At 43.9% G+C, this 21,711-nt stretch overlaps 1 protein-coding gene across 1 annotated transcript in view; it reads right to left on the bottom strand.

Annotated features, from left to right (window-relative positions):
• Positions 1–21,711, bottom strand: part of FAM20C (FAM20C golgi associated secretory pathway kinase) — a 56,500-nt gene that overhangs the window by 13,736 nt on the left and 21,053 nt on the right. The gene's annotated exons all lie outside the window — the stretch shown is intronic.

The raw sequence follows: 21,711 nt of genomic DNA on the forward strand, positions 1-21,711 counted from the left end.
GCCTGCTGGCAGCTACAACACAGCTCCTGCACGGGGACCTGGGCGCAGGGGAGGCTTTGGGATCCTGCTGGTGCAGAGTCAAATCTCCCCTAATTTTGGGTTGTTGGGGACCTGAAGCTGTGTCTGCCCAGCACTGTGACCACCAGACTACAAACCCACCTGGGGTTGTGCAAGCTGCTGGAGAAACCAGGTCAGTCCTGTGGGTTTTGGCTGTATGAAGAATTTGCTGTGCACCCAGCAGGGTTTGAAAGCCTGATACCCTTTCTCAGACATTCCTTTTTATTATATTAACATCTCAGCAAGGTACTCTATCTCGCCCTAAATGATGAACAACATCAAAGTATTGTCTTGTGTCCAACAGAACTCGAGGTCAGAGTGACCTTAAACACCTCAGTGATGCTCTGGCAAAATGGCACTGACCCAGCAGTGTCCCAGCAGTGGCTGTGGAGGTGGCCAGCCCTTGGCACAAGTCCTGCCAGGGAGATGCTGTGGCCACAAAGGGTTCACAAGGACACAAGCAAAAAGCGAGCCTGGCATAAAAAAAAAAAATAAATAATGTGAGCTCATTGTGCATATTCCCTTAAAAAATGAAGGAATGAGCCCTGAATATTAATTCAAAGAAAAAAGATTAATCTATTTCTGGTGACCATAAAATTACATATTTGTATGTAACCTTCCCTCTTCTCCAGATTTTAAAAGGGTTGATTTCTTCAACAAATCCTCACCCCGAGATTTTGCAAACTTTACACACACCAAGCACAGCAGATAAGGTGCAGAAAATATTACTAATTAGCTAATCAATGCCACCTGCTTTTTATCTCCTGCACACTTGAGAAGAAACCATGGCTGTTCCTTTATGAGCAAATCTTGCTGCAGAAAATCAGACTGAACTGGGGGCTGGATCTCAGCCTGGCAAGCACAGCCCTGCTCCCTTTCCCTGCTCCCTGTGCTCCCTGCCATCCCCAGCAAGGGCTGAGGATAGTTTTCATTTGGGAGTCAGTACAGCTGTCCTGCAGGCTCAGGCTTGTCTGTACATATTTTCCTGCTGCCATAATGTATTATTAAGCGGTTGCACACCCTCATCAGGATATAATGAAATTGACTGCCCTAAAACCTTCAGAAACGGACACCAAATCCACAGTGCAATTTAAACAATGAAAATACCTGCACTTTTTGAACCTGATGACACATCATGAAACAAACTCCCAAGTTTCTTCAGTGCCTAAGGTGCTTCCCTCGACAAAAACCACTCACCAGCCACGTTTCACATGGTCCACACCCATGTCCAACACATGGTACCCACTCCTCTGCCTCTCGGAAATACCATGTTATTCAGAAAGTGGACTGGAAGGAGGATTTACCAAGCCCCCAAGATGCTTTACATTCCTTATATTCCTCTGCAGAGCTCTCCAGAACTAAGATGTAGCAGATCCAAACACGAAATCCTCTGCTGCAACAACCTTGAAATATCCTTTGTGCTGACTTACTCCAATCTTCCTCGGATATAACAGAAACCTGGTTTCTTAGATCTAATATTAACTAGGCAGGTTTTTACTCAAGCAGTCATTTATTTTTAATTTGATGTCTGCAGCAGTACCTGAAGAGGTTGCTTGGGAATTCCCCAGCCAGAGCAAGCTGCCACACCACCAGCAAACACTAATGTGTGTGGGTTGTAGCCCAAAAAACACAACTGAACTCACACAGTCACACGAGTCTAACAGAGCAATGCCATTAACAGACTGGTATGAGAAAGGCTTCCAGTGTCAAAGGGCACCTACATCATCATCTAGAATTTTTATCTAACTGCATTGATACATAATTTTATTTTATCCATGTTAAAAATAGCTTTTTTTTTAACTGTGCACAATCTAATCAAATCTGGTTTTTGCTAATTCTAATGATTTATTATGATGTAAAAATATAGAGAGGTGGAAGATTAAACTTCTCTCAGCAAGTCCAGTCAGTTAGATCATGGTAACTAGTCTTCAGCCCCTCAGTGACAGGCTGGGAAAGGGGAATGAATTCCCAGACCCTTCCAGGTCAAGCAAAACATCTTTTAAAACAACACTGGAACCCATCCACACCAGTGCATGTTTTAAATCAGAACTGCATTTTAAAAGGGAAAAACCCCCACCCCTACACACAAGTCAGTTTGATTTTGCTATCTGCTGGTTATTGAAGGTTATTGTCTAATAAAATGACACATATAATGAGTTGCTTGAGCAAAGAGACCACCACAACTTCTGAGGGACTATGAAATTCCAGCCTGAGCTCCTCAGTGCCAGCAGTGCCACCCCACCCCGAGCAGGGACAGGTTCTGCACAGGTTGCAGACGGTGGGAGAGGATTTCTGGCAGCAGCTCTTATTTTGCAAACAGTTGGAATCTGGTGATCCTCTCTTTGGAGAAGGATTTGGCAGATATTTATAACGGCGGGCTGGAAAGCTCTGGAGGAGAGACAGATGGAGGTCTGTTGATACTGCACACAGTTAAAAATTACATGGTGGCACCAGCCCAACTACAGCATGAGGAAAAGACAAATCAGCATGGTGACACGTGTAGGGAATAAGGAAGAACTGAGGGGAAATCAAAGACCATGAAGATTTTCCCACCATGGCACAACTCAGAAAACACATAGGAAGCAAAGAATGATTTCAAACAGGACAGGGACACGTTTGTGTTGACACAAGACAAGATGCAACTGTGATCTGATCTGGTGGCTATAGAAGTGAGTCATGCTTGCAAACAGAAGAGAGAAAGCTGCTCTGATAAATGAACAGTCATGAATAAATCTGGTGAGTCAGCTCTTTTCTAGCTATGGTTGGGACCTGGTTTGGTGTTCAGTAGTATTTGGGTAAATCAACATAGTGATTTGTGTTCAGAAATAATTAGGAATTATTTCTCAAGCTTGAGAAATAATTATTCATATTTATATTTCAAGCTTCTCTTCAATGCTTCTGTAAACATTTTTTTCTTTTCTTTTCTTTTTTTTTGCCAATTACTCAATCCCCCAACCTCAACATGAATAACTTCTCGGGAGTTTTCTTTTTGCTGCTCATGAACCAAATCACCACAGTGCAACTGCAGGTTCTGCAGACACTCTGGCATTTCAGAAAATAGTATTATACAAACTAAACCTTTACCATGGAAATCTGGATTTAGTTTCCAGGATCACTAACATACACCCGCCTAAACTACCAGGATTAATACCCACCAGGGCTGTGCATTACTCGAAAGAATCCTGCTCAGTGCCAGACTTCCTCTGCTCTGGAGGGGTTCTATTATCTGTACAGCAGCCAGAAAGCTAGAAAATAGGGCAGGGAGCCCAAAGTGAGCTAAGTGTTATCCTGACAGACACATGCTGTCTTCCATGCTGCAGTCCAGAGACATCTCTGAGACACCTCTTGTGTCAGAGCCACATCCCTGAGCTAAGGAGAGGAAGTGCTGGAAAACAGCTCCTTTTAAACAGGCTGCCCTCGTGTTCTGACACATAATCAGGGGAGTCAGCTGCTGGGATTAGGGATGATTAGGGAGCAGGACAAGGAGCTTTGCTGCAGCAGGGAGCAGGTTTGCTTGGGTCAGGCCATTCTGCAGACAGAGCCCCTGCCTGACCCAGCCCAGGGAATTGGGCAGCAGCAAACTCACTGAGAGATGGAAAGCAGTGAGGCTCTGTAATTTCATTGGCAGGGCAGGACCAACACTGATAGCAGCATCATTTGGCTATGGGAACAGATAACAGGAGATTAACTGGGTCCACCCACAGCTATAGGTTGCTATTCTTCTCCTTTGGAAAGCAGCTTTCCTCTCTTCCTGTGGAGCACTTAAATACCTGTCCTGAAGGCCAGCTGCAGGCTTAACAGCTCATACACAGTGCTGCCTAAATGATAAAATATAGCTAATACCAGACTAAAAGGATAGTTACTGCAGGACTAAAAGGTGGCCACTCAGCAGTTTGCTGTGATTTTATGGCCTGGAATGGACTTGGGAAGTTTTTGCATTTGGAAGCTCCACAAGCAGCCCCTTGATCCAGCACACCACTGAAAGACAGACACTCCATCAGTCCCAGAGAGCCTTTCTTCCAACACAGACAGGCATGAAATCTCTCAAGCCCCCACTGATGAACTTCTTCTTTGTACTAATGAGAAACTCAGACTGAAAGTCCGGTGTCTGCTTGCAAGATTTTCTCCCTCCCTCCCCTCCATGCAACACTTATGTCAAATTGGATTGTGCAGCAGGGGGATCTAGAGTGCCCTGAGATCATCTAAAGCTTATTATTCTAAGTAAAGGAGGCAGCCCATGGGAAAACAAAAACAAAAAAAGGTGTCTCTGAGGCAGCTGCAGTCCTTAGGAGGGTACTGAGATTTTTGCATGCAGAGTTGTATCCTCTGGGAGGGTTTTCAATGCACTTGGCACCAGTTAGGACAGGTGGGAAAAACACCATTTAATTTTATAATACATTTTAATGGCTTAGGAAGTCCTTAGGACGAGAAATGATATGGCTAATGCAGCTACATCTACAGTAGCAGAGATTTCTGGTGCCTATTTCTGACTCCTTATGGAGCCTTGGCAGCTGATGGCTCTGGCTTTATCAAGGCATTGTGCTACAAAGAGCACTCCCAGGGACCATAGGAGCTGTTTACAGGAGCAGAATATGGGCCAGAAAATGAGTGGCCAATGCAGGAATGCAAAGACATGCAATTTGAGTGGTACAGAAAGGATGTTTGGCCCCTTTCACTGCTATCAACCAAATGACAATATGGGCCCCTGCAGGATATTCAGGCTTCTCCAGTTTAAGTAGCAGCTCTGCAGCTTGGAAAAATGAGAGAATATTTACTGTGGCAGAGAGACAGAAATTCGAGCGGGGATGTGATAGCAACAGGAATAATTAGCAAACTGCCAAAAGGATAAATACCCAGATCATGCTCCTGTGTGCCAGCCCCAGAGCACTTTTCTCCTGAGCAGACGGAGAGAGCTTGACAACAGCACATGCTCAAGGACCAGTTAGCTTAATATAAACCATAAACTTATGCAGAGAATAACAATAAGCTTCTGAAAGCACATTTGTATGTATATATATCTTGTTACCTGGCACAGAGGGACAGTGGGGAAAGAGGCTATGACAAGGACACAGTGTATTGAGGTGGGTTTTCTTTCTGTTTCCAGTGGAAAAGCAAAAAGAGGCTCAGGAGGTCACCTAGCCCAGGGTGAGATCAGCTAGAACTAAACCATTCTTGACAGACATTGCTTTAACATGATCCTCAGAATGTCCTTTTGTGATCACAGGGCCACAGCCCTCCTGTGTGCTGGCCTCCCTCCCCTGCTCCTTTCCAGCCTTGCTCTTTCCCCTCATCCCATGGTCAAGGCAAAACCATCCCAGAGACTCCTGCTGCAGCTGATGTGAGTGCCTTCCTGAGGGGGGATGAATGTGACAAACACACCAGAGCAACTGGCTCCCTTTCCTGAGAAGAGCATCCCCAAGCCAAGACCTGGAAAGAACACCCTGCAGCTCCCTCAGCTCAGAAACCCCTTCTTTACTAAGCACAATTAGTTCCTTTTTAACTCACTAAAAATCCAACCAACCCAGAGCCCTGGGAGCCTGTTTTAGGCTTTGCCATTAACACCAGCACTGTTGCTAAAAGACAAAGAAGCCACCTGTAATTCCTTTACACAGGGCAGGGAATTTGTAAAAAGGTTGTGAAAGGTCTGTCCCTTGCTAGGAGCAGCACCAGTGGAAGGTTCCTGCCATGCCCTGCACTAGATTACTACATATAAATATATATAAATAAATAAGTAAATAAATAAATAAATAATAAATATCTATATATGTAGGAAAGCAGATTTCCACCTGAGCAAAACATTGAGCTACCAGTTCTGCCTACACAACCAGATATGATATCAAGGGAAGAATAATCAGGGCAAATAATATGATCCAATAATATGAAAAATTCATTTTATTCTCCACCAAACTATAAAAATAATAATACAGCCAGACATTTTTCTCTTTTGGGGGGCTTTTCTGCTTCTTTTAGTGGTATTAATATCTCAAAATGCACCTTCTCTATACTGCTGCCTTTACTGACATTGTGCTGACAGTAAAGTCAAGGCATAATCTCACCAATCATCATTTCATTGTCTACCAGCTCAGAAGAATAGCTCTTTTTTCATTCATTCTTTTGTGCTTTCAAATGCATGAGATATGAAGAGAATCTTTGATCAGCACAAACCACATAAGAGTTTGATCAACTGGGAGAATTTCCTTCAGCAATTCAGAATATCACTTCCAGCTCTGCCCAGTAAGTAGCTGACTGTCACCACGGGAAAAGCAAATGGAAAAAAATCTATTACTGTAAGCACAATTGTCAGGATGTGTTCCCCACCCGTGCTTTTTGGTGCCACTGGTCCCTTTCCTGTCCCTGGGGGAGGTGGCTGAGAAGATGGGGTGAGCTGGGTGCTGAGCTCAGCCTGGTCAGAGCTCAGATTCACAGGCTGTTCTTATTCTTATTCTTATTCTTATTCTTATTCTTATTCTTATTCTTATTCTTATTCTTATTCTATTCTTATTCTTATTCTTATTCTTATTCTTATTCTTATTCTTATTCTAGTCTTATTCTTATTCTTATTCTTATTCTTATTCTTATTCTTATTCTATTCTTATTCTTATTCTTATTCTTATTCTTATTCTTATTCTTATTCTTATTCTATTCTTATTCTTATTCTTATTCTATTCTTATTCTTATTCTTATTCTTATTCTTATTCTTATTCTTATTCTATTCTTATTCTTATTCTTATTCTTATTCTTATTCTTATTCTTACTCTTATTCTTATTCTTATTTTTATTCTTATTCTTTCTTATTCTTATTCTTACTCTTACTCTTATCCTTATTCTTACTCTTATTCCTTTTATTGTTACTATTTAGGAGGTGGCTGTAAATAAAGCCACATTCATGAAATGCTGTTACAGAGCAGGGAAGCCCAACAAAACCAGAGAGATGAGCTCCTGTGCTAGATGGATGTACAGAGAGGCATTTAATGTATAACCCAGCACATCCAGCAATATCTAACACTGCCTGCTGTGGTTTGGACATGATGTGACCAGACAAGTAGGATCATGCTTTGTAACATTTGCCTCTATTTCCCCTGCACCCTGCAAACACTAGTGAGGTGCTTTTTTGCCTTTCTTTAAGGAATCTTTAAATTTAAAAGGCAGGCATAGTGTTGGGAAGCACACAAGTTTCACAGCCACTGCTGCTTCTGCTGCAAGCATTGGCACCCACAGCTGCTTTATGGCCAGCAGTGGGGGCTGGAGTGTGCATTTCCAAAATCAGAAGCTCAGGTCTTCACACCCTGGTTTAGAGAAGCCTCCCCTGCCCGTGGAGCTCAGCAGGAGGGTCACAACCCACGCTGAGTGAACTGCACAGGAGGCAGCACACACCCCCAGAAATCACAGGGGTGCAAAGGTGGGACTTGCTGAAATTCATCTTTGTCTCCCTCCTGGAGATGCTGGTGGGGAGAGGGAATGTGGAGAGCAAGTGAACACTCTGGGAAGTTCCTGTCACTAATTTACTCCTCAGATAAAACAAAATTCTTGACCCAGAAATAAGGTTTGGTTCATCCTTGAGGTAGAAACCTGACTTGACACAAAAGAATTGAAAGATTAAAAGGTACTTGACAGCACAACAAAAGAGTTCCCAGTGCCAATGTTAACGTGGTCAATGCTGCTGTCACAGCAGGGAGAAAAAAATCCTCACAGCAATTAAAAAAGCAGGAGATGTCATTAATGAGGTGTTGCAGTGATATTTTGCATCTTTTTAAAGACATCTTCATTAAGAAATTATGCCACCATGAATATTTTCTGTCCCTGCATGGCCTAGATTCCTTTGTGCTCTTCAGCAAGTGGTGTGAGCATTTTTGCCATGCCAAGCCCATGCTATCTGTCATCTTTCCCCTTGTTTTATCCCTTTGGGGCTCCACTGTACATTGTCTGCTCACCACAAATTGCAAACATGAAAAATGATACAGCTGCAAAAACTATTTTTGAAAAACTGTCAAGAGCAAACAGAGCTCCATGTGAGCCCAGTTACCTGCAGCCTCCCTTCAGGAAAAAGACTGCAGAGTATTTTCTACAGAGGTTTCTCAAGTATTTTCAAGAGGTTTTTCACTTCTAGAGGTCTGAGAGCACAGGAGGAAAAAAAATATGTGTAAAATTAGAAGTCTGAAGCATTTCTTCAGCCCTGAGAATGTTATTTAATATGTCTGGGGTCATTAAGGGTAGGGATTTAATGGAACAATAACATTAAACATATTAGAAGCATAGCAGAGCTCAAGTTTCTTCCAGCTTTTTGGATTTTTTGCTTCTCACTGTACGTGATGTATGTGCCCATTGAAATTCCTGGGTTCACAATAGGTTTATAGGTTGGAAAAAGTAATTACTGCAAGTCTGATGTATTGATACATAATTCCTTCCTTTTTATTCATGAGTTTCCTTGCTATCATTACGAGCACCATGAATACTAGTAAGTTTGTCCTCAAAATCTCCCAGGAAGTAGGAAAAAATATTAGCCCCATTTTTCAGCAAAAGCTGCAAAACCATGGAGCTATTAAGGATCCAGCCCTGCCCTGAGCAAAGCACTCGAGCCTCATTAAGCACATGCTTAAGTTTGGGCACACATATAGCCAGTGAACTGTGTGTGTCCTTGACAGCCAAGCACAGAATTAATCCTTCCTGGGAGCTGTTTTGTGCTCAGCACTTTGCAGGAACGAGCCAGAGATCAGCACCAGATCCCTGCAGCAGCCCTGGCCACTTCCTTCTCCTTCTCTCTCCTTTCTCCTCTCTCCTTCTTCTCCTTCTCCTTCTCTCTCCTTTCTCTTTTCTCCTCTCTCCTTCTTCTTCTTCTCCTTCTCTCTCCTCTTTCCTTTCTCCTCTCTTCTTCTTCTTCTTCTCCTTCTCTCTCCTCTCTTCTTCTTCTTCTTCTCCTTCTCTCTCCTCTCTCCTCTCTCCTTCTTCTTCTTCTCCTCCTTCTTCTCTCTCCTCTCTCCTTTCTCCTCTCTCCTTCTTCTTCTCCTTCTCTCTCCCACTTCTCCTTCTCCTTCTCTTTCTCTCTCCTCTCTCCTCTCTCCTTCTTCTTCTTCTCCTCCTTCTTCTCTCTCCTTTCTCCTCTCTCCTTCTTCTCCTTCTCTCTCCCACTTCTTCTCCTTCTCTTTCTCTCTCCTCTCTCCTTCTTTTTCTTCTCCTCCTTCTTTTCCTTCTCCTCCTTCTCTTCTCCTCCTCCTCCTCCTCCTCCTTCTCCTTCTCCTTCTCCTTCTCCTTCTCCTTCTCCTTCTCCTTCTCCTTCTTCTTTCTTCTTCTTCTTCTTCTTCTTCTTCTAATCCTGCCTTTCAGTGTGTCTCTGTTATATTAGCTTCCTCCAGCCAGGCCTCATAAGTTCTCAGAGGTGTATAACACACCCAAGATAGCTCAGCTACATTTGGAGGCATAAAAATCAGCAGGATGACTTCTGTTGCAGTGTTGGAAACAAAAAGGTTTAATAAAAGGCAAAATAATAAACAGAGAGAAACTGAGCCAGATGCAAGAGGTTCTTGCTCCTGGTAAAACACCTCACAAAAGAGATTAGTTTCTTTGTTCACTTCTTTTCCTGGTGAATTGTCCAGGCAGGACTCTTTGGCTTCTGTCCAGTTTTCTGTCCTTAAATTTGAGGTGAAGTCCCCCCGGCCTGTGAGGTGGCATTTGCACCTAATCAAGGAGAGAAACTTCTGGGCTTCTTCCCTTTTTGAGGGGACCTCCATCACCAGGGAGCACACTCAGGTATGTCTCCTGCTCCACACAGGCACAACCAAAGAGAAAGGCTCAGACAACTTTGGTGAGCTCTTGTGCTCCTGAAATGCCTTTTGAGCTGTGCCAGGGAGAGGAGTGTGCTGAGGGGACACAGGGCAGCAGGAGCACCATGCACAGACCCAACATTCTTCTCTCCAGGACAAAATTTGTCTGAGCTTTGTACTGACACCTCTAGAAGCACCACAGGGTTTGCTCTCCCTATTCAGCACCTTTGGCCCAGGCTCCCTCTTCCAATTTGTAGTGGAGAGTTTGAATTTCTGCGCCCTGTGCCTCCCTCTCTCACTTGTGAAGTTGCAGTTCTTAAGAATCATGTAACAGGAATAAAACCTATGGCTCAGAAGGATAAATAAAAATGAAAAATCCTTTGAGATTTCACTGGTTTTTGTCATGGCTGACCTATATATCTGCATTTGTGTAGGAGAGCTGTGCTGTCCCAAGGACCCAAAAGCAGCAACCAGAACCAGTAACCAGGGCACACTCCCTCCTCCCTTCCCACCTGCCCATGCAGAAGTTCAAACACTTTTGGCTTCATATTTCCAATTTACCATTCAAGAGCTGCTGGACACTGAGCTGCACTGAGTGCCCAAGACTTCAGACAAATAACAACCATCAAAATCACCAGTGGGACAGAGCCTACATAGTGTGTGCACCAATATTTTAAGAGCATTAAATTCCATTTGCAGAGCTGCTTTACCAGCTATGTATATCAAAGTTTCAGTACAAAATGAGAAACAGGGGATCAGAGCATCCTGTGCAACCTCCTGCCTTGTGAGTGCCAGCAGACAGCTCAGCCCCAGCCCCTACACATCATTTCCCTGAGAGTGCCCCACAGAGGGGCCAGAGGATGCACTGGTGCCCATCACAGGGCACTTCCACCCAGTTTTGCTTTTCAGGCTTGCTTCAGTCCCAGATCCTGAGACTCTTCCATAATTCTGCCACTGAGGACGGCAGGCATGTGGCTCCTGTGGGATAATTGCATCCCAGGACTGAGTGTTTCCAATTCCTGGGAGCTGTGAGTTCCCAGAAAAGCACTCACACCCCTGAACTCGCCTTCCTGCTGCTGTTAACATTCCTTAACTTGTGGCAAGGGTGATGTGCCTCTCTGAGCTGGAAAGGAGGTGAAACTGCCTGCCTCAGACTGCTTTGTGGTTACCAAAGAAAAGGGAGCTGCTTGGATATGGTGTGGTTATTTCATTGCTCTAATGAAGCAAACCATGCAAACTCTCTGTTTCCTCATTTATTTTGTTTTAACTCCTGCCTCATTACCACTCCTGCCAGCCAACACAATCTCTGTGAAGTGTGCCCAGCTTATTCTTTGCCCTCAGCTGGTTCTGCAGTTCGTGGGTAACCCCTCATTTTCTCATGGGCTTTCTTCCCAACCAGAATTTTGCCTAAACAAGGAATATGGAGCAGCACTTTGCTGCTGGGCATCCCCCAGCTGAGCTCTGGCATGGCCCCATCCCACTGCAAAGCCCTGCAGGTGATCAGCACACCTCTGAGGCTGATTTCCCCTCACCCACACATCTCCCACCTGGATTATTTCCATCTGCAGAGGGTTACATGTTTGGCAATGCGCTGATATCACCGCTTTGGGCATTTCTCAGGGAGTCACTGCCTGCCTGCCAAGGTGACTTACAAGTGCAAATATTCCTGGGTGCTCCTAAACCTCTCAGCAACTTGGGAACAGCATTCCTCAGCCTCAGTCAGAGGATGCCTTAACTTCTCAAGTAGAACACAGCCCTGGATCATCTTGGTATTAACCCAAATGTTTCACTCCTGGCTAAATTTGGTGTAGTTAACTCTATCTTCCTCATCCTTGGTTGTTCATTTACTGCATGAGGAAGAGCATACTGGGTTGGAAGCTTTTCTAGCAGCCTTTTCACAGAATAATCACACTTGTTTTACAGACCTATAAAAAAAACCCCATTCCTTTCTCTCTAAACTTCTCCTTTTCCAGGCTGGAAACCTTCCCTGCTAATTCACACTTCATATTAAGGGCACCACATGACTCACAAATTACTCTGGAAATTACACTTCAGGGTCCTTTGAGCTTACAACTGTCTGCATGAAGGGTGGGTTCATGCTCTGCAGCCCACAGGGAGTCACTGGGTTATTCCCAGGGGAAAATCAAGCCATATTAGCATCTCTTCCCCTCTTCTCCACCTCCACTGAGAAGGAGGATTTTAACCTCCTGGCCTCCACGTGGGCCCTGCTGCTGGGGAGCTGCAAATATAGTCCCTGCTTGCCACAGAGCATCATCCCTCTCCTCCTTTTATCCCAGTTACAGACACAGCATTTTAGGGGGAAAATGGAGGTGCAGCTTTGGAGGAGAATCACTTAAAATGACAGTGGATGCAGGATTCCAAAAGGGCTCAGTATTGGCCTACACTTCTCCTCCTTAATAATAAAAAAAGACCTATTGAAACCTCTGAAAAATCTTCCATATGAAAAGATAAAGAGCAGAAGGATGTGAGGGGAAGATTTCTGTGGCACTGCAAAGGAAGGAAGGCTGTGGCTGGCCTGGCTGCTCAGGGCAATCCCAGTTTTATATAAACATCTCCCATCAAGTGCAATCACTCGGTGAACTCCCACGCTCGAGGTGCAGACCAATATTCACGCTTGGTGGGTTGCAAAAATGCACCCACTCAGAGCTGGAGTGGAGATAAAGAGAGGGATCTGTGTGTGAGTGTGCAGGCAGACACAGGGAGAGCTCCCCTCTGGATGTGCTGAGCCAGTGGGCAATGTGAAATGGGTGTGCCCCACTCTTAGACATTCATTTCAGCTGATTTAAACTTTAAAGTCTATCTGCGCTGAGGGTGTTTGTAAGATAAGGGGAGATTTTAATGAAGGGTGAGAGGGCTGATTAAAAAAAACAGCACGTGAAAAAAACAGGCAGGAGTAGAGGACAAGAGAGGGGAAATTATGCAAAAGATGTGAAGTAAAAGCCTTAGTGAAATGACATTGTTGCCAGATTTTTTTCTTTTTTTATGGAGCTGATTTATGACATGCAGCTGCTTTTCTCTAACAGTGAATGCCTGGTTACCTCTCCTTGAATTTTGAACTGTGTTTAAATGCCTACAAAATGTGAAGTTTATCTACTGTATGTACAGTATGATATCTGTGTGTGTGCAGCAGTTTGGTTTCAAAGACAGAATGATGTTTTTCCCAAAGCCAAGGACACTTGTATTTCAGTTTTCCTACTGTGTGCATAAGTAAATGGCAGAGCAAAGCAGTTGTGTGCTTTAACCATTGGAATTCATTGTCCCATTCCTGCAGCACTTACTGCTTTTCCTCTGGGTTTGATCCAACTTTCCTCCCACTCAGTGAAAGGTTTCCCATGAGTTCAAGGTGAATTAGATCAGGAAAGACAGAGCCAGTTCATAAACTGGGACCTGACCTGCATGTACTCCAATGTAAAGGGCAGTGAATTCATGGGAAAAGCTCCCTATTGACTCCAGAGGACTGGAACAGATGCAGACTCAACCAAATAGCTGAGTGAGCCACCTGTGACAGCAAACACCCTGCTCTCATCCATGCCTGGATGAGGGGACAGCAGACATAACCTCTGGGTTTAGCATTTAGTGTCAATACACCCGTGATAACCTCCACAGCTCCTGCCAATACCAAGGCGGATACTGCAGGATTAAGCAAGAGCAGGAGCTGAAGAATCTTAATATTGGAATTTCAGCTCTGTCTAGAGCACACTGGGTGTCTGATGCTTTCAGGACCTGAGATCTCAGATAGCAAAGAACACACAAACCATCTTTTTGTTTTATTACAGGTCCCTTGAGTTCCCTCCTTAGGCAATCTCCAATAGGCTGCTATTACCAAATGCCTGACTAAATTCCAATAAAGTTGAGTGAAGATCTTCATTTTATCACAAATATTGGCAAGTATTAAACTTGGTTTTTTTTGTTTTTCTTTTTTTTTTCCCCTGTGTGCTGTTTTCCATGCAACTCACAGGCAGTGATTGTATTGACAGGACTGCTCAGCATCAATATGAATGTCAGGGAAGTATTACAGGATTAGTTACAGACAGCCAGAGCACCTCCAGACTGAATCAGCTTATTGGTTCAAACAGGGGTAAGAGGAAACCAAAAGAAACAAAATAAAGTGGTTTCCTTGCTCACCTCCAGGAAAACGAGGGAAATGACCCAAAGGTGCAAAGAAGATTAAATTTGACATTTCATTTTTTATACAAATACAGATCTTTTCAGTCACCTCTTTAAAAATATTAGCTCTACCCTCTGATTTCCAGCATCACATATGCTGGTGCTATGATGTCATGGTGTCACATTCTCCAAAGTAGGGATGTCACCTTCACACCACAGAGAGCATGGGACAAGGTGTCCCAGGAATGTCAGGGAGCCACTTCCTCCTCCCACCACCCAGCTCTGGCAGGGGCAGAGGTCAGAGCAGTGGGGACATTGAAAGCAAACAAAAAAACCAAAACCCAACTGTTTTCATAAAATCCCATAAGAATTAAACTCAGTTGTTCTTAATCCCTTTCACCCAGAGGAGAAAATAAGAGGACAAATCAAGTGAAGTCAAGTCTTGTAGGGCATATTTCCAGCTACACCTTTTCTTCCCAGAACATGCAATAAGTCTTTAAATGACATCCCAAATCTGATTGCCTTTGTAGCAGACCAGTAAGCCCTGTGGACAAATAGCAGATCTATTTTTGATATGACCTTAATAGTTTAAATCCTGCCATTAGGTTCATGCACACAGCTCCCAGGGACGTAGCAAGAGTCCCCCTTCATCTTGCAGTGCTGGTTTTGCTAATGATTTATATTCAGTTCTGTAAGCTTAATGAAGACATTGTTTCCACTTATCTACAGGTCAGATGGCAACTGCAAAGCAACTCAGTTGTCAGATGGTTGTGGATTCCCTGCTGATATGTCTGATTATTTATGCACAATGTGCATTTTTAATAGATGACCATGTTAAATTATATGCTTCTCCCTTATTATTTCATGATTTTTAATGGTTTTCAATTCCTTTTCTTTGTAAGAAGGAAGGAACAATGACTCATGCTAATGAAGTACCCATGTACCACATCTGCATCTTCAAAATTATTGGAATTTCTTTCTTGAGGCATATAAAAGACCATTACCTTGAAATTGTTGATTTTTATCATGAAAATAAAGACGAGAAATAGGATTGAGGCCATATTTTTTTCCAAAGACAGTGAGATTTTTCTTCTTTCTGAACTATTCTGAGAGATCTAGCCAAAACTTTTCACAGCAAGCTCAATTCCCTTCTGCACAAAGCTCCTTTGTGCCAGTTCCAGCTCTGAAAACTGATCTTCTCCAACACCACTGGGCAAGCACATGCACTCCATGCAGGTTTCACCTCAGAGGGATGGAAAAACCTGTCCTGGGGTGCCAAGGCACAGCCATGGTCCAGCTCCAGAGCAGAGCATGTGGTTCAGGCAGGCTGGGAGGGAAGGAGGAAAGGCACAAAGACCCTCAAAGCTGCTTTGTTTAGGTTAAATCTGTCTGAGCTGCCACTCCTTGACCTGCAGTCACACGGGCACGTGGCAGCCAGCTTCTCCCCTGGGACACAGAGCGTGGGGACACTGAGGCTGGAAATGAGATCCAGAGAGAAAGGTCTGTCAATTGCAGGAGAATTTTCTCGCTTCTTTATAAATGTGACTACTACTGTAACGTTATTGAACTAAAAATAACCGAGGCAGTTCTAGCTCCAAATGTGATCAGCCCATAAATAGTGGGATAAACTCCTTCCAGGCACATCAAGTACTTGATTTCCATTTGCAACACGTACTAAAGCTCTGCTTATGCATAAGTAATGCCCACGGATGGGAGATGGCAAATTTTCCTTTTTCTGACACACAAACCACTCTCACCTTGGTGAGCAGAGACGTGGTGCTGCTTTCACACACTGAGTGATCTTTGCTCTCTGAGCACTGCAAGAGCTGGCTTTGTACAGGGGAGATTTTAACACCAGAAATGCAGATTTCAAAAAGAAACATATGCTCACAGACAAAAGCAAGGCTGGGAGGAATTTATAGGGACCTTGCATTTCCAGAACTGCCTCAGAGAAGTTCCATTTTCACCACGCTCATCGACTGTGCGTGTTTGGGGTGGCAGGGGAGGCTCCAGAGCTCTTCATTTCCCTTCACCTTATTCTGCACTTCCAAGTCCTGAGCCTGGGTTACAAATTCAGGGCCACTTTGATGGATCACAGTTTGGCTGCCATGATGTTGAGTTAAACAACAGTCTCATTCCACACAATAATTACTGCAAACAATTTCATTGTCTAAGGGGTGCTTTGCAAGGTTATGCATTAGCTAATGCTGCTTCTGTCACTGTTCATCACATGAATATTCCCTTTACCTGCTGTGTCTGTGTGTGCCTGAAAGAACTGTGGCATTTTTAATGGCATAATTTCCTGGGATGAACTGAAAATCAGCACAGCATGGCCTGCATTATTTATATGCTGAGTCCTACAAATGGCAAGGAAAATACTCCAGATTTCCTGGAAATAAATATATTCATTATCCTGAAGCCTTGTGCACAGTAGACTTTATGTCACTGAAAGAATTTAATTACTACCTGAAAAGCATCTTCATTTTGCTGGATTCGTAACAAAAATAGAATGACTAGACACATTATAATTTAAAGACAAAAGACTCCTTAACCACCCAAAAATACCCCATGTTGATAAATGTAGAAACATGCCCTACTGTTGCTGCTAATCAGTAGAAAATTCTTAGCATTTTTGCAGCATGAGATAAATTGTAGATTGAGCCAATTGGGAATACTAATGACAGAAGCCATAAAATATTTTGTAACATCAATTATGACTAAAGGAAAAGGACTTGCACCATAGATCAGCAGAATATCTTGCAGCCGTGCTTCATTTAAGACTATGATTTCTGAACATGATTTGGGAGTTGATTTGCCAAGAAGAATGTTCAGGAATATATAATTGGCAGCTCTGCAACTGTGGTGCTTCTGCAATTCAGCTGTAGCTGCAGAATTGCCTTCGATGGGAGGCTGCAGCTCTGTGGGACCTGACAGATCACAGACTCTGGCTGAGTTGTTCAAATCATACAGGATTCAATAATTCATGATCTGATTTCAGTTACAGCCTTAAAATGGTCAGGTTATGTTCAATGCTAAACTAAAAAGTGATCTGAGAGCTAAAAAAGGACTTTTCCTAAAACCCAGATTTGTTTTCACATGTTCCTTATTGCTATGCCCAGACTATCCCTGACCATGCTCCACAGTCAGATTCCAAGGAATTGCCAATTTCTGCCTTTTGACATGCAGGTCTTATCAGAGGAGGCCACTGTTTTCTGCTTGACACTCTGTCACGTATTTAAAACATCATTGTAACTTCACCAGCTTGTTTTTAAAAACCCACTTATAAGGATCCTTCCATCCTGATGGAATTGCCATTTTAAACCCAGAGATGACAACCAGAGAAATAAATTGAAACGGGGACTGTGACAAGGAGAAAAGTTACATAGCAAAAAGGAAAAGCCAGGCCCGTATTTTCTTCCCTTCTTCCTCTCCTTGACACAAAAATTATTTCCTTGCCCCAAAATAAACCAACCAGTAGATTCTGAACCCACAAATTTAAAAGCAGCTGTCCTCCTCCTGGTGCAGAATGAATTCCCAATAGTTTTACACCACAGGAAAATAACTTCCCACCCAGATACCTCTTGCTCTCCTCACACCAGCCTCCCTGCAGCTCCCCATTAAAGACAGACAATATTTGGTCACAAGGTGGTTAAATTAAATCTTTCCTCAACACAGAGGAGTTATCCACGTTCAGCCTACAGTGTTCCAGCCAAATAATGCTTTGCTAATGATGTCTGCAGTTAGATGACAAATCAGGCTGTTTAAATTGCCTCGGCACACACATCCTTTACAGGCAGGGTATCCAGGTAACCATCCTAGCACGGCTCCGAGGTGGGAGGGAGGAAAGCAAGAGCTAATTTCTTCAGCTAGGTGGAAAATTAATCCTGAAGAGATCTGTCTGGTTTGTTATGGTCAATTTAAAGGCAAAACGATTTAAAAGTCATTGTTTTAGAAGTATTTTTAAGATAGGCGGTTGGGCAGGAAAGGACAAAACGACTGTGTTTCAAAAATACAATAATGGCTAGTTTTGTTTCTGAAAATAATTAAAAACATTCAAAGGCCCTCAATAGGAAGCTTCAAATGCCAGGAAAATACCAGGGAGGAATGTCAGATGCTGCGACCAAACACCTTTTTGTAAACCTAATGCTAAATAAAATATAAAATACAAAATACGGGATCACCTTGTCTTGTTTTGTTTTCCCTGAAACGAGCACAGCAACATTTTCCACCCCTGGTCAAGGAAATGTTATTTCAGTATTAGATGATGCTGTGGCCCCACTTGGCTGTGTCTGTTGATGTCCTTGCACACCTTTGAGAAGGTTTAGCTCACCAGGGATTTGCTTTGGGTGGACATGGGGGATATGGAAACTCCTTTGTGCCCTGGCCTGGGCTGAGGCTTGTTCAGGTCTCAGCCTCCAGTCTGGGTTCCCTGGATATCTTTGGACATCCTAAATATTTTTAGGGAGGGGAAGGGGATTCCTCCAGCTGATTCACACACAGAAAAGCTGGGATGAGACAAGAGAGCAGATTTTTTTCCTTTGCAGGCCAGGAGGGCTGCAGCATTTTCTCCCCCACACAAGAAAGGGGTGGGAGAGGGAAAGGACCCTGAGGCTGCCCCATCCCTGGGGGCTCAGCTGTGGGTTCTGCCAGCTGGGCAGGCTCCTGCCCTCTGCCAAGGCAAAGGAACCACTCACACCCTGGTGCTGCTCCTCTCCTGATGCAGACCAGATTTTAAGTGTTCGCTAAATCTATTAAACAGGAAAATACAAACAACTTCTGATATCCCTTTCCTTGAAAACTATTTTGGAAAATATGACTCATTTACTGCTCTTCTAAACAGGAGAAGTAATATTTTCCAGCACTCCCTGAGGATGCATGTAACTAGAAGCTAAGCCAGATGTAGAAATGTCTGCAAAGGTTTTCATTCCTTTCATTTAAAAAAAAAAAAAGAGAGGGAAAAAATAGAAAGGAAAACTGTAAAAGAAGAGTCAAGGTATTATTGGGTTTTAAAGCCATGTTGGTCTTTTGATTACCCTTAAAATCAGATCAGATCACAAAGAAAACACAGCATATCAGCAGCTAGAGAAGGTCACATTGCAAAAGGATGCAGGTGGTCTCATTTTTTAACAGTGAATGCAATAGAAGCACAAATCTTCCAGCCACCAAACAGCCTCTCCTGGCTTGGCAATTGCCACGAATAATATCTGATGAACTCTGATGTCTCAGTGCTCAAGGATAAAATCCCAGCAGGCAGGGGCTGTAGGAACAGCTACACAGTCAGAGGGGGAAAAATCATGTATTATTCCAGCAACCACTTATTTTATTGGCCAGAGTTAAAACCTCTTCACAGACAAAAATTGGGATTTTTTTTTTCATCCCATAAAGCAATTTTAGATTTCTACAGAATCATTCAAAAGCAATTAAAATCCTGCTCCTGTTGATGGATTTGTATTCCTTGCTCACAGTGATGTCAGGCTTTGAAATTCAGGGTTGTTGAGTGTAATTCTTTGGGGCTTTGGAGTCGCTGCTGTGTGCCAGAAAATACATTCCTTAAGTTCACAGATATTAAATAGCTTTGGTAACACCAAAATAGTTTCAATACATGCAGCTTTTAAATCTAGAAGACATTGCAATAAAGAATTGGTGCAATAGCAGGCAATTCATTACATTTTTTAGGAGAAGGGAAAAATGAGAGAACCCAATAACATAATAAGAGTACAATTAGCTAAGAGGGATCAGGGAGCTTTTCCAAACTGTCCTACTGCAAGAGTGACAAGCTTATATTGCCAGGAAAAATTATTTTTTAAAAAAATCCTTCAAAAACAAGCAAGTAAACAACACAAACCCATAATCTACATTAAAATTATTCATAGTCCTCATCCATTTAAAGGTCTGCGTTATTTAAACCAGACAGCGAGCCTCCAACACCAGTGTTTGCTTTGGCATCACTCTGTACAACAAAGGAAATTGTTGTTAAAAATGTGATTCAGATGTCAGCAACAGGAGGCTGCTCCCAATTGCAGAGACACAAATGGCAGGATTGATACTGGAGGGATGAGCACTGATTTACAGCTGAGCAACAGGAGCCAGCCACGCCACGAACAGCAGGGCCCTGGGACCTCCTGCAGCCCAGGTACCACTGATAAAGTCCTTCTGTGCCAAGGGATGCAGCACAGAGCAGCAAAAGTGTAGGGTCAACAACACTGGACACAGAACATCAGCAAAGCACTGAGCAGTGGTTATTGGCTTATCAGCACCACTGATGCCTCACTGATGGCATCAGCCCAGGAATCTGGTGTTTGTGGGCAAACAGGGCAATTTCTGCCCTTAGGCCACATTTAGGCTTCAGAATCGCTGCATTGTTGCTCCTTGAAAGGCAAATGCAGACAAAATTAGTGAAATAAAGTGATAATCATGCTGCTGCCTGACAGGGACATGGTTGTATGGTCACTAGGCAGAACTGGCACAAGATATGGGCTGGCTCAAGAGGATGAGAGCAAAATAAAGTCTTCAAGGACACCAGCAAAGTCAGCAGGAGAAGAACTGTCCCTTGTGCTGCTGCTCTGGGTGCAGCTCAGCTCTTCAGCACAGTTTGGGGTTGGAGAGCCGTGGGGAGGGAGGGAATCACGATGGAGTAAACAAGGAGAGGCAGGACTGGCACCCTGTCCTCATTCTGGGCTTAGGTAGCACGACCATTCCAATAGGAGGGATGGGACATGTGGAACCTGTGTTATATCAGGGACAGATCCTTTATCCTTCACAGCATCACACCCTGCACAGCAGGGAACAAGGGGAGTCAGAAAGGCAACAACCGATTCTTCAATTTGTTTTTTTTTTTCCATTTTCCTCCTCCTCTAAACTGCAAGTAATAGATAGAAATAGTTGCCCTCCTGCAAAACTTGTTTGAACTGTGGCTGCCAGGAAATGAAGGCAGCTGATGGGGGCCTGTAAAAGGCTGTTCATTAGTCCTGCCTTCTTTATGAGCTTCTTCAGTCCCAGAGCCAGATGGGTGTGGGAATCCAGCAGAACAGGGGACTCCAGTGCTCAAAGAAATGACAGGATCCAGCCCTGCGAGGAATTCCTTCCCCATCCCTTCTGATCATGGGGTTAATTAATAACAGTTAATTAATGATGTGTCAATCATCACTCAGGGCATGCCTGTGTGGGGAGACCTGCCCCTCGGGGTGATGAGCATTAAGGCCTTCCCTGGAGAAAGTCCTGGTGACAGTTTCTGAAGCCTCCAAGAGGATGTTTTAATCCCTTTATCTCAGGATTCACTTCTCACAGGAAACCACCTAGCAGAGGTAGTTAAAAAAATAATTGCTATGCTGTTGCCTTCAAGGTGAGTCTCTGGAGGACACAGGATGGTGGCAGGTGCCAGCTGTCCCCAGAGGGGAGCTCGGGCTGAAAGCATCTCAGAAACTGCCTTGTCCTCAGTGATGGAGCATCAGGAGCCCAGGGCAGAATGTGGGGGTATCATCTCTGCTGTGAAACACCCCATGGCCATGCCAGACAGCCCCTGGGCCTGCTCTTCCCTGGGTAACCTCAGGAGGGACAGGCATTTGGACAGGAGCAGCGAGGAGCTCAGCTCCCATTCCCCTCCGCCAGCTGAGCATCCCAGGCTCTTGGCTGCCAGGACAGCCAGCCCATCTGCTCACATGGCACTCTGCCCGCTCACAAGTTGTCAGACAATTTCACGGGTGCCAAAAGAACCTGGACTTGAAGAGGTGGCCTGGATGTGCTGCAGAATCCATCTCTCAGTGACTGC

Source organism: Fringilla coelebs (assembly GCF_963513975.1).
Source record: "Fringilla coelebs genome assembly, chromosome: 16".
Classification (NCBI taxonomy): domain Eukaryota; kingdom Metazoa; phylum Chordata; class Aves; order Passeriformes; family Fringillidae; genus Fringilla; species Fringilla coelebs.